The sequence below is a fragment of the Medicago sativa genome, chromosome 2, assembly GCF_051527215.1.
Source record: "Medicago sativa cultivar Bolivia chromosome 2, Bolivia_mono, whole genome shotgun sequence".
NCBI classification, from domain to species: Eukaryota; Viridiplantae; Streptophyta; class Magnoliopsida; order Fabales; family Fabaceae; genus Medicago; species Medicago sativa.
The window spans coordinates 34,041,236-34,056,214 of NC_140750.1; the positions used below are offsets into that span (position 1 = coordinate 34,041,236).

The 14,979-nt window shown below is 33.1% G+C and overlaps 2 long non-coding RNA genes across 4 annotated transcripts; one reads left to right on the forward strand and one right to left on the reverse strand.

Moving 5' to 3' along the window:
• Positions 1–5,233: 5,233 nt before the first annotated feature.
• Positions 5,234–9,942, reverse strand: LOC146946439 (uncharacterized). 3 transcript variants are annotated; one of them, XR_015026755.1, is made up of 6 exons: positions 9,597–9,941; positions 7,695–7,883; positions 7,031–7,199; positions 6,771–6,880; positions 6,608–6,656; positions 5,234–5,983 (listed from the first exon to the last, which is right to left on the reverse strand). It is a non-coding gene; the product is annotated as an uncharacterized LOC146946439 (long non-coding RNA). The 3 variants fall into 3 exon arrangements; XR_015026756.1 differs by lacking the exon at positions 6,608–6,656 and having other exon boundaries at positions 9,597–9,942; XR_015026754.1 differs by lacking the exon at positions 6,608–6,656 and having other exon boundaries at positions 6,707–6,880.
• Positions 9,943–14,158: 4,216 nt separating this feature from the next.
• Positions 14,159–14,464, forward strand: LOC146946440 (uncharacterized). The gene is made up of 2 exons (XR_015028246.1): positions 14,159–14,325; positions 14,380–14,464. It is a non-coding gene; the product is annotated as an uncharacterized LOC146946440 (long non-coding RNA).
• Positions 14,465–14,979: the final 515 nt, after the last annotated feature.

Consider the following 14,979-nt stretch of genomic DNA (forward strand, 5'->3'; position numbering starts at 1 on the left):
ATGTCAGAAAAGAATGAGTAGACCTCGACAAACCTGCCAACTGACCAAATTGCTGAAAGTAGTCGCCTATTGTAGCTGGAGCAATAAAAGAAATGCCTACCCACCAATAAATATAGTGCCACACTGAACCGAAGACGTCACATTGAAGAATGAGATGAGCTGCAGTCTCAGAACAGCCGCACCCCCCAATGCAAGAAGTGCCATCCTGATGAATAATCCCCCTACGAAGAAGGTTATCTCGAGTTGGAAGTCGTTGACGAAGGAGCCTCCAAGTAAACACAGAGACCGAACGTGTTATAATATTATATATTGTTGTTACTTGTTTTTTTTTCTTCTGTCTTTTGTTATAGCATGTGGGTGGGGGCTAATTTATTCTAATTATGCAGGATTTTGGTTCTATTGCGGCTATGGTGTGGGATTTATATGTGCTTGATGAATGGTAGTTTGGTCTATGAACGTTTTATGGAGTATATCATTTTGGTTCATTGATGTTGAATTGTCGTTTTGGAATTTTCCATAATTGCCATGTTGTTCCTTTGGTTTTTGGTTTATTACATGATGAATGCTAGTTAGCATAAAAAGGTTATTTTGCATAGTGTTTCTTCCTGGTATTACCAGAAGTGGTTGAATGTTGTGCATGAGGTATTGAAGTGGAGTCTCTCGTGGATGTAATTGGTGGCATGAGAATTCATTGTGTTTGTTGGAGTAAGCTTAAATAGTCAATCTATATTGATTGGATTTGACTTTGTATCATGATATTTATATTTGGTATTTCTTTATTGATTTTGTAATGTTTCAAAATAATAAAGTCCCTATAATAGTCAGTATGTTTAATGGAACATTAAGTATAACTTAATCGTGAGATCCCATTAAAAATAAGGAAATTATTCTTAAAGCATCTGTATTCAAGCTTTAATGTGAAGTGGGATATCATTAAAACATAGAGACTATTATGTGGATAGAGTGATGATCACATCGCACATATCATGGATAAAGAGTTATCGAGTCTTCACAGAGATATAATTATTATGAGTAATATTTATATTGGATTGACCCGCCATGAGAATATTATATAGAAAATTCTGAAAATGTCATAAGTTATTCTCGTAGTGATAAGTGGTGTATTCCACTCTTCGACCTGACACCACTATGTACCCTAGATGTAGGATTCGAGTACTTTGTTGTCATACAAACCTAGTCCGTAACAGGATGACTATAAAGTCATGCTGAGGAACATGAAAGACCTAGATGAAATTTGCCCCTCTTACATAACAAGAGAAATGTCAAGGGCTCAATATTGAACTGGACAAGGGTGAAACGTTAAGCCTTGTGTTCAATATAGACATAATGGAAAAAGAGTAATTATACACAAGATATTTATCATGAAAAGGTTTTATTAGATAACTTGACATTCTTGTCACTTGGGTAGCAATGATGTGTTGCTAGATACCGCTCACTGTTTATAATATCAAATATAATATTTAATATTATTGTTAACGTGACAAGAACCTACAGGGTCACACACAAAAGAATAGTTAAATGAGAGATATAACTGAGACTTACAACTTGCAGTTGCAATTAGAATATGAAGCTAATTAGTCAACAAAATGTAGCGAATGGGTTATTGGGATTACATAAGTCCAATAATGATTGCTTAACGTGCAGAGCAAACAAGTGGTTCTATAAATAAAATATTTTTGAAACAAAATTGTTTTTGAACAATGGCTATAAAGTTTTGATGATAAAAAAGTATTGAGGAACAAATGGATATGCTAACAAATGTTCAAGTGTGCAGGACTATAGATTAAAATTTAACAAGGTCTGAACATATATATGTTCATATATATGGCTAGATAGTTACCAAGCTGGGGGGGTGGGGGGCAGGGCCGTTCGTATAAAATAGGAGGCTCGGTTCTATTTTTAAAATAAGCTCCAGTAAAATCAAATCGCAATTCTTTTTGTATAGTTAAGCTTCATTAAAAAATCAGAATCAGAAGAACTTTTAAACACGGAACAAAACAAAATAAAATTAAGTGAAAGAAAGGTGAAATTTACCTAACGGTGTCGTTTGGAACGTCACTCCTACGTCGTAGGAACGGGGAAAACGAATGGGTTATGCGAAAAAGAAATAATTGTTGTGATTCTTTCAATGGGGATGGGTATTATAATTTTTTTTAGGCCCATAATTTTTAGAGGCTCGGTGCGGTAGCGCTTCTTGCACTCCCCAAGGTCCGTCCCTGGTGGGGGGGTGAATAGCTTTTTAAAAGATTTTCCGGAGATTTGATAAAAATGGATTTTAATGAAATTGACTATTTGAAATTTGCTTGAACGATCACAACCAATGAATCAACAAGAAGCAAATATATGTGAAATAAGAACCTACAGGGTCACACACAATGGAAGGTGCATCGCATATCTCGGACTTCTTATTTGTGCAATAGTCTCAATTGGTTGGTCATTCTTAACAATAACGTTGGTAATAATGAATGGAAGGATCTTATTCTTACTATTGAGCAATTTGTGATCATTTCCCTTGATTTGGGGACTGAGACGTTCACGTACAGTTGCTTCCCCCTCGGGGGTTCAATGAAGTGCCACATGTTATTTCAATAGTTTCTATTTTGATGCATTGTCTTTGTTTTTGTCATTATTCCAAAGGAAATGATTTTGTTATATGGCAAATGACAGAATTTAGAGTTGAAGTGAGTTGGACTAAGTTCCTTAAATTTAGTTGCCAAACTATAGGAGGGCAGGTAGATCATCATTTGTTCCCATTATACCTTTATGAGAATGGTGGTACATTCCTATTGTTAAGTGATCAAGGACACATAGTTCGCTATAATAGGAAGGACGATAAAGTAGAGCGAAGAAAAATCAATTATGACATTTATGGGCCTATTGCAATGGATTATATCGAAAGTTTGGTTTCAACTTGTTGAAAGTATGTTCTTATGATTTACTTGGTTAGTTTTTATCTTATAGTTCATTTACATTGTTTAATTCCTTGTCATTATTTTATTTATGATACCTTTGGTTTGATTGTTAATAGTTTGACAATGTCTGAAATGAATGAATTCTTGTTTTTTTTATGTTTAATACAACCTTGAAGATGAAATTGTTCAAGTTAATTAGCTAGAGGATGATTCTCCTAATGGGAAATTCATTTCCTCTTAGAAATTCGTTATTGGTTTGATCTATGAAATGTACATTATTTATAATCGAAACACCATACGTACTACAACATAGAGAAAAGGTGGAACGAGAGAAAGATTATTGAACAAGGAACACAGTTCAGTAGAGTTGGGAAGATTTTTTAGTATGTTGTTCGATTTAATTGGTAGATGGGGTAAGATAAACCAAATTGATTTCTTTCCTTAAACTTTTATTAATTTCATTTCCTTCAAAACGTTCGAACAAATCATATGTAAAATAAACTAGGTGATCCTATAAAATGTTCTTCTGAATTTATGTAGCCGACCTCACTTAGTAGGATGAATTGTTGGTTGTTGTTGTTCTGAATTTGTTTACACTAGTTCTTGTACATCCATAATGATTCATGAAGTGAGAATTACTTTATTTCTACACCAGTTCTTGGATGTTCTTTTGATATTGCCGTAGAATCTAATTTTTAAACACAACCCTTAGGTCACCTATGGTTTCTTTCTTTCTTCCATATGGAAATGACTCCACTTTTGAGAGTTATGCATTCATTTTTTCTTATGTTTTTGTTCTATTTTTGTGCGTTGTAGTTTCACTATGCTGTCTAATAGAGTCTTTTCCAAATGATAGGTTTACAACACAGCTTCAAGTACAAGCGTTATTGATATTGATGGTCCATGGTGGTATGATTGGAAGAAAGGACGACAGAGTCTATGGAGCTGCAGTATCTTCATTTATAGCACAAACATTTATGTTCTTCTTGATGTGTTACTTCTAGGTTTTCTATTGTCCTTTTTAGATAACATTTGAAGCAACTCGCTGCTTGATAGTTGTTTTGTTTTATAACAGTGTCTCTAACTCTATAAGTAATTTAAGTGCATATTTTGCAGGACCGTTTGCATATAATAGGAATATCTGTGTATTATAATAACCTATTTTGTTCTTCCGAACACACTTAGTGGAATAAGGTTTGGTGGTTGTTGTGTTGCTGCTTTACAAAAGTGTATCTGAAAAAAAATGGGATCTGAAAAGACTACATGACATTCTTCTGTTTTGCTGGAAAGTACGAAGAGGGAACATGGTTCAGCTGACAGCTCTGATGAAAAACCAACAATGATGCTGCTCGATCCAAGTTATTCGCTTTGGTAGACCACAAAGAGGATGGATCAAGGAATTTTCCTTGTTGAGAATAAGTTTGATCACTAAATTCTTTTATAAAGCAGAATCACTAAGTTCTTTATGTAATGAAAATTAGATATATTTCAAATTAAAAAGTTTTTTTGTGCAGCAATATGATCCTCAAATGATTGCAAGGACTGATAAATGGCATGGTTCTCTTGGAAATGAGGGATCATATTGTGAAATTTATGTTTTATATATCGACTGCAGTTTTTGCTACTTCTAATTGGCGGCATTGCTGGTCTGGTGCTTGCGGTTTTATTCATACGGCTATGGTTTATTTAATCATGAATTTATTTGTTGAAACTTGATTCTTACTAATGAAATACTGTTATAGTCCCCCCCAAAGGTGTATGCATTTGGCAGCATATATTTTTACTCCAGCTATCATTCTGGGGTTGGAGACTTGAGTGGTAGCTCGGTCGTAAGAGTTTAGTCCTGTAACCTCAAATTTGAATAAGAGACAGACGGAAAATAGTCTTTTGGAACTTTAATAAATAAAATTTTCCACTTAATTTTTTTTTTTTTTGAAATATACATTTGTGGTGATCACAAAAATCCAATAAATTATTCAGTAGTTGTTCATGTATAGAGCACCACATCACCTAACTAAGGTATAAATTTACATAAGAGATTACAGTAGAGTCTCACTCGGAAAAATGTGATTAGTATCTTCAGTGGACATTGTTTTTCGTATAATCAATATTGATTTTACTTTCAACGATATATAAACGTGTTTTGGTTTAGAATTTAAACATGTTAACCTGCTTAATCACCACTAAAAATTTAAGATGTTGGTTTAGTGCTCAAATTTTTATGCTGAAACGTCAGCTCTTTTAAGTCTGTCTAATTGTTGATTTTGTAGCATAAGTACTTTAGTTTTAGGAGCTGCTAGTTTTTAATTCAAATTTGCAGGATGAATCATTTATTGCTGGTTTCTTGATGGAGACACAACTTGGAGATCAAATTGCAGCACAAGCAAGCAAGTGATGAAACATTATTTCCAAATTTTCCATCTGTTGTGTTATGTTAACCAAGGATGATAAATTGAGATTTGAACCATTCAGGCAGGCCTCAGCTCATATCATCGGCCCAACACACAATGGCTTAATAACCCATAATTCTCGTCTGTTGGAGGACTAAGGAAGGCTTCCTTTTCTTTTCATCGCATAGAAGCACGACTCTGTCGATCAGAACTGTGGATGAGATCTCCAACGAATTCCCACTCCTCTCGTTGGCTTTCACGGAGACGGTTATAGGTGGGCATCCCTATATAAAGGTGGTTACCCACCATTTCAAGACAAGTTACACATTTTTACTCCTTTCACCGACTCTCCCATAGAGTTCTCTCCAAGTCTCCAACCCCTTGGAGGGTGCTGAGATGTTGATGCAGTGTTCTCATCATCGGCCTTCTTTGAGATTACTTGTGTGCCAAATATCTCATCTTATTCATCTATTCTATCCTTCTCAGGTTCTTTAAATTCATCAAACTTGACCTGCATACTTTCTTCCATGTTCAGAGTTTTCATGTTGTATACTCTACATGCCTTTGAGGTGGTAGAGCATCCATGAAAGATTATCTTGTCCGACTTAAAGTCAAATTTTTCCATGTTGACCTTATGATTAAGGATATAACAATAACACCCTAAAATATGGAAATAAGAAATATTTAGTTTTCTGTAATTCCAAAGTTCGTATGAAGATTTGTTCAAAATCTTTCTTATTTAAACTCTGTTCTGAATATAGCAAGAAGTGTCGATGGCCTCAACCCAAAAGTATTTTTCAATATCGCCTTCATTTAGAAGTGTTCTAGCCATATTTACAAAGATCTATTTTTTCTTTTCTTGGACAAGAAAAATTATGAGAAATGTCATTCTCATTAAAAAATGTCTTGAAGGATTCATTTTCAAACTTTCCTCCATGATCACTCCTTACAAAGATAATTCTCATATCTTTTTCATTCTGAACTCTTTTGCAAAAGTTTTGAAACGTTTCAAACCATTCACCCTTATGTTTTAAGAAAAGAACTTATGTGAATCTAGTATAGTCATCAACTATGAAAGTTCTTTCCGATTCTTAGTCAAGTTGAAAAAAGAGTCTTCTAAACTTTGAACAGTTTTCTTTGAAATATATCATTCAAGGTTTGAAGTCTTTCTTTTTCTTGATTTAAATTATCAATCTCTTTTTGCAAAGAGAAACACTTGTTGGTTAAGAATCTTTCAGTGTTTATGAGATTCTCAAAATCAATCCCAAGTTTTTAATGATTTACCTCTGGTCTTGAATTAAGGATTCTAGGAGACATTTCAATTTTCCAGTATCTACATTCCATATGCCACAATTGTATTAGAGTATATGGAAGAGTGGGAACCTTAAATTGTGGCAGCAAGTGACCGAATCGAGTAACATCATCGTGGAGTGAGCAAAGCATTTACCAGAAAATTGGAGATGGAATCAAAAAGAGCAAGCTCCTGTTCTGTTACGTGCATGCACACCAGTTGTTGCCCAGTCCCATTTGGATCAGATCAGACTTCAGCCAGCAGGCCTGTCAATGCAAATGGTCCATGCATAAATGATCACTATTTACGCTAATCAACATCAATAATACTACAGTTTTGACAGACATTTAGTATACAGAGCAATTTACTACTTACAACATCTCAATTTACTATAAGACATGTAAACAAGAACTTACAGTTTCATGCTCTTATTCGACAACCCTTTGTATTTCAATATTCTGAGAAGAATACAACATCTCACATTAATTGAAAACCATTTACTTGTGAAAGGACACTTACTCGATCTCAGAGGGAAAGTAACTAAATTATCTATGTTCCCTCTCAGAGGTTGTGTTGTCGGTCACTCTGCATCAAATAGAACAAGTCAATTGTATCCTTCCATCACAAGCTAAACAGGAAGGGGGAAAAAAACCACTACGACATGCATGAAAGTTCATCAGTTCCACTATTTCATTCCTTACAAATATAACTTTTTAAATCTTTACCAAACTCATGCAACAATCATCATATTTAAACCATTGTCAATTCACGTTATTACAGCAAGCCATGATGTAATTGATAAACTGAGCATATAATCTAAAGATGTGTTCATTGGTTTGCTTTGGTTGATTTTAAAACTAACTAGCCTCCAACCAAATTAATATACATTATGCCAAATTGGTAACAGAACTAATCCACATGGCAGACCTTGTGTCCACATATTGGAAAGTACAGCAGTTCTCATAGTCAAAACTGTTAACATGCTCTATCATCTAAATAAAAGTAAAATCTGCCAATTACACTCGGTCAATTCAAGTTACACTCCGTCAATTACAAAGGTAAAATCTATCAAATACATACCTTGTGTTTGATTCTATCATAGGCATCAAATTTTGAACCTTCCAAAGGCAGACTTGCCAAAATACATGCAATTTGCAAATACTGTTATTGTCCCTGTGTGGCTGTGTCTGTTGGAAAAAGAGGTTGTAGGTAGGTGCAGTGCAGGAGGTTGGAACAGTGACATTGTCCCTCGCACCATCTTAGCATTTTCTAGGATCCAAACAACCAGTAAATAAAGGTTGGGTTAGGTAAGAAAATTAACTAGTCATTATAAGACTTATTTTGACTTTTAGTCATTATAAGACTTAAAGTTGCCAATTCAATTAATACAAATTCATGCAGATTCAAACGAACTTTCACTTTAACATTTGCCTTTTCACTTTTTGGGGTTTTGAAAGGACCAATACGCATACAGTCAACCGAGCAAAGGAATAGCAAGAGAGAAAAAAACCAGTAGTAATTGAAGAATTAAAGAATAAAGACAAGATATAGGTACTGATCCCCCCCAGTTTTTTGTGCCCTGCTCACATCATTGTATTTTGAATATCACTAAAATTTCTTAACAAACTTATAGATGAGCATACATGAAGTTGGAAACTTGGAATAACTTATTTGTGATTAGGCAATTGTTTTCTGAGATCTTCATTATTATAAATAAGGCTTAATTATTACCGTGACAATAATTGATTGGTCTTAATAGCTATAACAGTTTCATTCTCTGCGAGTGATTTGCCACATAGAACCAGCAACTTGTAAGTATAGGTATAAAACTGGTATAAAATCAAGTTCCACACAAATGATTAATGTCAATGCTAATTATAGTCCACTCCAACATAGGTAATATAATTATCCTAGTGATTGATATAAGTAGCCTTATTAACAATGGATTTTGATTATTCGGTGATTATTCAAAAAGATTACTTTAAAATTTACAGCAAGTAATGAGCCATAGACAACTATTGCTAATGTGTTTTATACGCACAACAGAACAGAGGTATATACTAGAGTAAAATCAAATCCTCTTGACTCAAATTTCAAAGGTATATATCAAAGTAATAGAAAGGTCATAATACATAATCAAGATTAAAATACATAAGTTAATCCTAATACATAATGATAGAACCCAGGAAATTTACTGAATGAAAATGGATGAGCTTAAGAGCTCTACTACAATGATGTCCTAACCAGGGTATTCGTGTTTTTTCTTCTCACAAGTGCTTATGCTCAAATAAGTCAATCAAAGTAGATACCTTAGTTGTGAATTTAAAGATAATCACTTATCGACAATAAGTGATTATCACACTGAAAATGTATATGTTGGGGCGGATGACCCGAGATTAAGTAGAACACGAGTTTCTAATAGCAACAACCAGTAGAACAAAACTGATTATCCTATATGAAACCAAGGACCTGATTGGATTAGCTTAATTGAGCTTATATACGGGCATAATTTTCATAAAGCTATTTCGGATAACTTTTGAAAACAGCTTATGACATTTTTCATAAACTGTTTCAGCTTATTTTCATAAGTTTTTTTGAATCAAGCTTATTTTCATAAGTTCTCCAAGCAATACAAAAATAGCTATAGCATATACAAAAACAATTTAACTTTATTTTATCATTTTCTATTAAAATAACTTACATAAGCTTATACATATGCACATAAGAAGTGATTGTGCTATAAGCTCCAAATAAGTTATTTATCCAAACAGGCCTAATTCAATAGTTCTCTAAAGTTTGATGCAGCATATATAACAACACATACATGATCCGAAGGGAATTTAAACATGGAATGAATTGAACTAGAAACAAAAGTGATTATTCAACGTAATTCAAGTAAGTTTGATCACAACATTGGTTACATGTGAAAAGATTCGAAGAAAGTTACATAGAAGATGAAAGTACAAAAATTAGGGTTCTTACCGAAGCAACACAGATCGTAAAATTGATTGCATCGGAGAAAGAAAAATCACGTGAAACGCCAAATTGTGGTTTCATCGGAGGAAAACGAAGCATAAACTCGCCAGATTGAAGTTTCATCGGAGGAAATTGTGGTTTCCTTGCCATGACGGTGTAGATCGATAAGAAAGAGAGGAAGCCTGGTATATCAGGGAGGTGATGGTGACGGTGGTGCGAGAGACGGTGCTGATCGGCGCTACGGCGGTGTTGTGCGAGCGACGGTGACGGAATCGCGATCGAGTTTCACGGTGGTGCTGTGTTTCGTTTTCTTTTTCACGAGAGAGTGTGTGTGTTTTTTTTAAACAAAAATGAATATTGACAATAATTTATTTAAATATATAAAAAAATCAAAATAAAACAAATTTCTATCAAATGGTAGTTAATTATTTTAATATTCACTACCATTATACTTTCCTAGCACAATGATGGTAGCAAATCTCATATTCTCTTGTAGTGAAAGGACAACGATTCAGATAGCTCACCGATAGAGTTTTCTTCTCATCAGAATCAACATTGAGTCACATCTTGTCTTCTTCATTTTGATAATGTTCTGATACCTAATGATCATCTCATGTAGGTATCATATACTTCTTGAAGACAGGCTTCTTCTACTTGTCTAGAGGACATTCACTCTTGTGATGCCCTAGCTTGTTGCATCCATATCATCTTACTTGACTCTTGTCAGTTTTAGCTTTGGATTTATATTTTTTTAAGGGATCATTTCTTTTTGGCATTCTCTAGATTTTCTTTAAGATAAGTAATAGCTCATCTTCAGCTTGTTCTTCATAGAGTTGTTGATCTTCAGGATTCTCCATGAGTTTAGAATCATCATTTGTTTTTTTGATAACTCTAATAAGCTTTGAAGGTAATCATTTTACCTTTTCTAGTTAGTTTATCTTCTTCAAGTAAGACTTCATGGTTTTGAAATTCTTGGATTGAGTAATGCAGCTATCATAGGTCTCCAAGATCTAGGAAGACTTATGAGAATTTTTTTTTTTTTATTTTGTCATGTGGTGAGTAAGTCTTCCCAAGTGATCTCAAACCATTTACGGTCGTTGTGAATCTTTAATACATAACATCAATGGGAAATGATATTTGAACAACCATTTTTTGACAACTTTTGTGACAACTTTCTCTCTCATACTCACATTGTCCTTCTACTTTCTCTCTCTATTGCTTTGATTTTTGTGTCACTACCAAAATATCTTTATGTAATTTGATTTTCCAACAAGTTGTCACAAGAAAGGGTTGTTCAAATAACATTGCTCATATATATAGTTTCACCTTATTCCATTGATAAGACCTCAAACTTTCTTACTTCCATGTCAATTCATGCCTCTTTGACTTGATTTATTTCCTTCATGATGTGTTTGCAATGTATCCCACAGTTTCTTGGCAGTGCGACAATCTTCTACTCTTTCCTTTTCTTGCATACTCAATGCAATATATAAGAATAGATAAGACTTAGCATTCAATGAAATAAAAATAAAAATGAGATAAAAAAAATGAATTTAATGTGAATTTTTTAGCATAAAAAACATAAGAATTCATATTTAATTCATGTTTTGTTAAAAAATTATAACATTTTTGGGAGAGATTGTCTTAATACTCTATCCGCTTTTGGAAAATTTCATTAAAAAATATGAAGGTTAGACATGAGTTGACTAAAAAGTAGGAACTAATTTCACGGATGGAAAATTTTGGAGGGACGAAAAGCATAAGAAATATTTTATGTGGACTAAAATCAAATGTTGGTATATTTAGAGAGACCATTCACTTATTTAACCCAATTATTAATTAGATTAAATTGAAGGAATAAATATAGAGTTTAATTAATATTTAATATTAATGTAAAAATTATTTACACTTCTATGTACATCCAATCATATGACAACAAATATGTAATTGCGGGAAACTAATACTCCCTCCGTTTCAAAATGAGTGTCGCTTTAGCCAAAAAAAATTGTTTCAAAATGAATGTCACTTTCAGTTTCCAATGCAATAATTGTAACGCCCTCCTTTTATTTAATTATTTTTTTATTAAGTTAGAATCTATTTATGTGATTTATTTATATATATGAGGTGTTAGTATTTTATTATGTGGCATTATTCTATTATTTATTAGAATATGAGAATTATTAGTGTAAGTAAAATTGAAGGTTAGAATAGAAATAAGAATAAGTTATTGGGCCTAAATAGATTTAGGAAGAGTGATTAGTATTATAAATAAGGAAGTTATTAGAATATGAGAATTATTAGTGTAAGTAAAATTGAAGGTTAGAATAGAAATAAGAATAAGTTATTGGGCCTAAATAGATTTAGGAAGAGTGATTAGTATTATAAATAAGGAAGCTTAGGTTAGAAAGAATTTTTACGTTAAACCGCTTTTTGGAGAAAGAGGAGAAAGTGGAAAACTCAGAGAGAGAACCCTAGGAACGAAGAACGCTGCTTTTGATTTCAGAAAAAACAATCTAAGGTAAGGGTGAGACTATTTTTCACTAATATTAGGTCTGTGAATCATTAGATTGCATCTAACATTTTTTAGGAGGAGTTTGTAAAAGGGGAGTCTCTATTCGCCATAAGGGTTGTATGGGCATATGGGTAGTGAAGGGTTTGTGTTATGTTTTCATGATTTTGAATGAATCTTTGTTATATTGTCTTCTTTGTGTGTGTCTGTTTAATCGTGTGATTGTCTTCATATAGTTGTGGTCTGCGCCTACGTTGCTTTGTGGTGGATATGTGAAAATTCATGATTATGTTTCTGGTGCACTATTTTATTTTACTTGATCGTTTTTGAGATTCATGGATGTTGCATACAACTTGTTTAACACTGCCTTGTAAGAGAAATTACGCATCCTTCACTACAATCAAATATTTGGGTAATATAATTTGTTGAAGTTTTGCATGTCAAGTAATATGTTAGGTAACCAGGAACGTAGCGATAAATAGCCATCCACAATCGATGACATAATTTCTATCAAATCCAAATTGACCCTTGAATAATACAATTTCGACAGTTTACTGTTTTATCCCTTTTTTTTTTTTTTTTAATTCTATATAGAAACTAATGGTTTCATCCAAATTGACCCCAATGAAAGTGAAACTAATGCTTAAAATGCATCACTGGATGGTGACGTGAAATTCCCATATCCTAGCCTTATTTTATTTTAATTCTACAATTTTTTTGTATGAAAAGGATCATAATTATCTTGTGATGTATGATCAAAGTCCTTAGATTAAATTGTGGCCCTATAAAGCACCTGAAGATTACATGTTGTTTACAAAGGTGGTGTCTATCTCAATAGGTGTAGAAACAGGTTTAATCTTAGTTGAGTTAGACCATGGATTTCTATGAGGTAAACTTTGCTAGATATTCAATATTGTTTGTTTCAAGATTATGACTATAGAGGCAGAATGGGGTACAATGTAGTCTTTAATTAATTATTAGGAAGTAATATACAAGCGTTTTATAGCAAGGTTAGATTCCAAATTTAGATCATTCACCTGGGAGGCTTGAACCATTATTATGAGTCCATATGTTATTACTTTACCTTTGCGGTGGTTATAACTTTATTGATGAATTATTTGATGATGTGAAAATGATGTGATATTTAAGAAGTATAGTTGATGTATTATTTGACTAAGTGTAATTTGTGAATTATTTGATGATGTGAAATTGATGTGTTAATTGATGATGTATAACTGAAGTGTTATTTAATGATGTGTATTTGATAATGATGTTATTTAAAGATGTGTTATATAAAGAAGTGCTATTTGGAAGATGTGTGATTTAAATATGTGTTATTTATGATGCTTATGTTGATGCGATGTTTAAGATGATGTTGATTATCATTTGATGATGTTGTACTATGATGCTGATATGAGATGAATTATTTATATGCTGCATATACTGCTGAGTCTTATTTAAGATGTAAGTGTCGGTCTAAGTCAAGAAGTTATAGGATGTTCATGAAGTTTCTAAGATGTAAGATGTTGAGTCCATGCATACTCATTCAAAGTTGAGGGCTTGATGCCCTGGAGCTTTTGCTCAATCACGACGATGGAGCTTTTGCTCAAACACGACGATGGAGCTTTTGCTCAAACATGACGATGGAGCTTTTGCTCAACCACGACGATGAGGGCTTATGCCCTAAAATGGTACCACATGCATTTGCATTTCATGATGATTCAAGATGATTTAAGACGTTAAAAGTTGCATAGTCGAGTTTAGATGCATTGTCAAGTCAAGTTGTTAAGTTGTGATGTTTTAACGAATTACTTTGTGATGTTTTAACGAATTACTTTGTGATGTCTTTTAGTATGACGATATGTGACGATGACTGTGACTGCTATTTGATGATATTTTGCTAAGATAAATGATGATGTTTATGTATTTAATTATAGTTGTTAAATTATAAGATGTTTATGTTGTTAAATGTAATTTATGATTTATAAGCTTAATATTATTGTTTGAGAAATCTCACCCCTTCTGCGTATATGTTGCCTCGACCGTGGGTAATGTGCAGGTAATAAAGACTAGATGTGTTCGTGAGTAGACTCCTCACATCGTGTCTAGGATGCTCTGATACGTAACGGGATGGGGATTTTAATACTATTTTCTGTTCCTTTACGTATTGCTTTTGAAGTTTAAGAATTATTTTTGAACTAAGATTTATGAGACTTTTATGATGAGGTTGAAGTTTAAGAATTATTTTTGAACTAAGATTTATGAGACTTTTATGATGAGGCCTGCGTGCCAAAGACTTTTATGTTGTTGAACTAATTCCGCTGCGAAGTTTTAAAGATTAAGTTGAATAATTTTGAAGGATAAATATTTATTTATTCAATTTATGATTTTTATGAAATGTGACATTCCGTTTACGATGAATACTCTGATTTATTTACGAAATTTTCACGTTGGGAAAACGGGGTGTTACAATAATAACTTTTTCTTTTCAATTGTACCCTCCAATTAATACTCTGCACACTACTTCCAAAATATTACTTTTAAAACTAACCAATAGTTAATAAGGATAATTTGGTAAAATAACCATTCTCTTTCTTTTAATCATTGCATTTCTTAATATGTGTGTAAACACCTAAAACAACACTCATTTTGAAACGGATGGAGTATATCAAAGTGGCATAAAACGCGTGTATAATAAAAAAAAATGGAATAGGTCGGGCTGGCCTGGCCCAGAACCCACATAAATCGAGGCCAGACTCATCAATAGATGATGCAATTATAAATGGGACGGGTCGGTTTGTTCTATTTATACAATCAGATCTCTTTGGTCGAACTATGTCGAATCAGTCCATTTGACAACTCTATTTTAGAAAGGTAAGA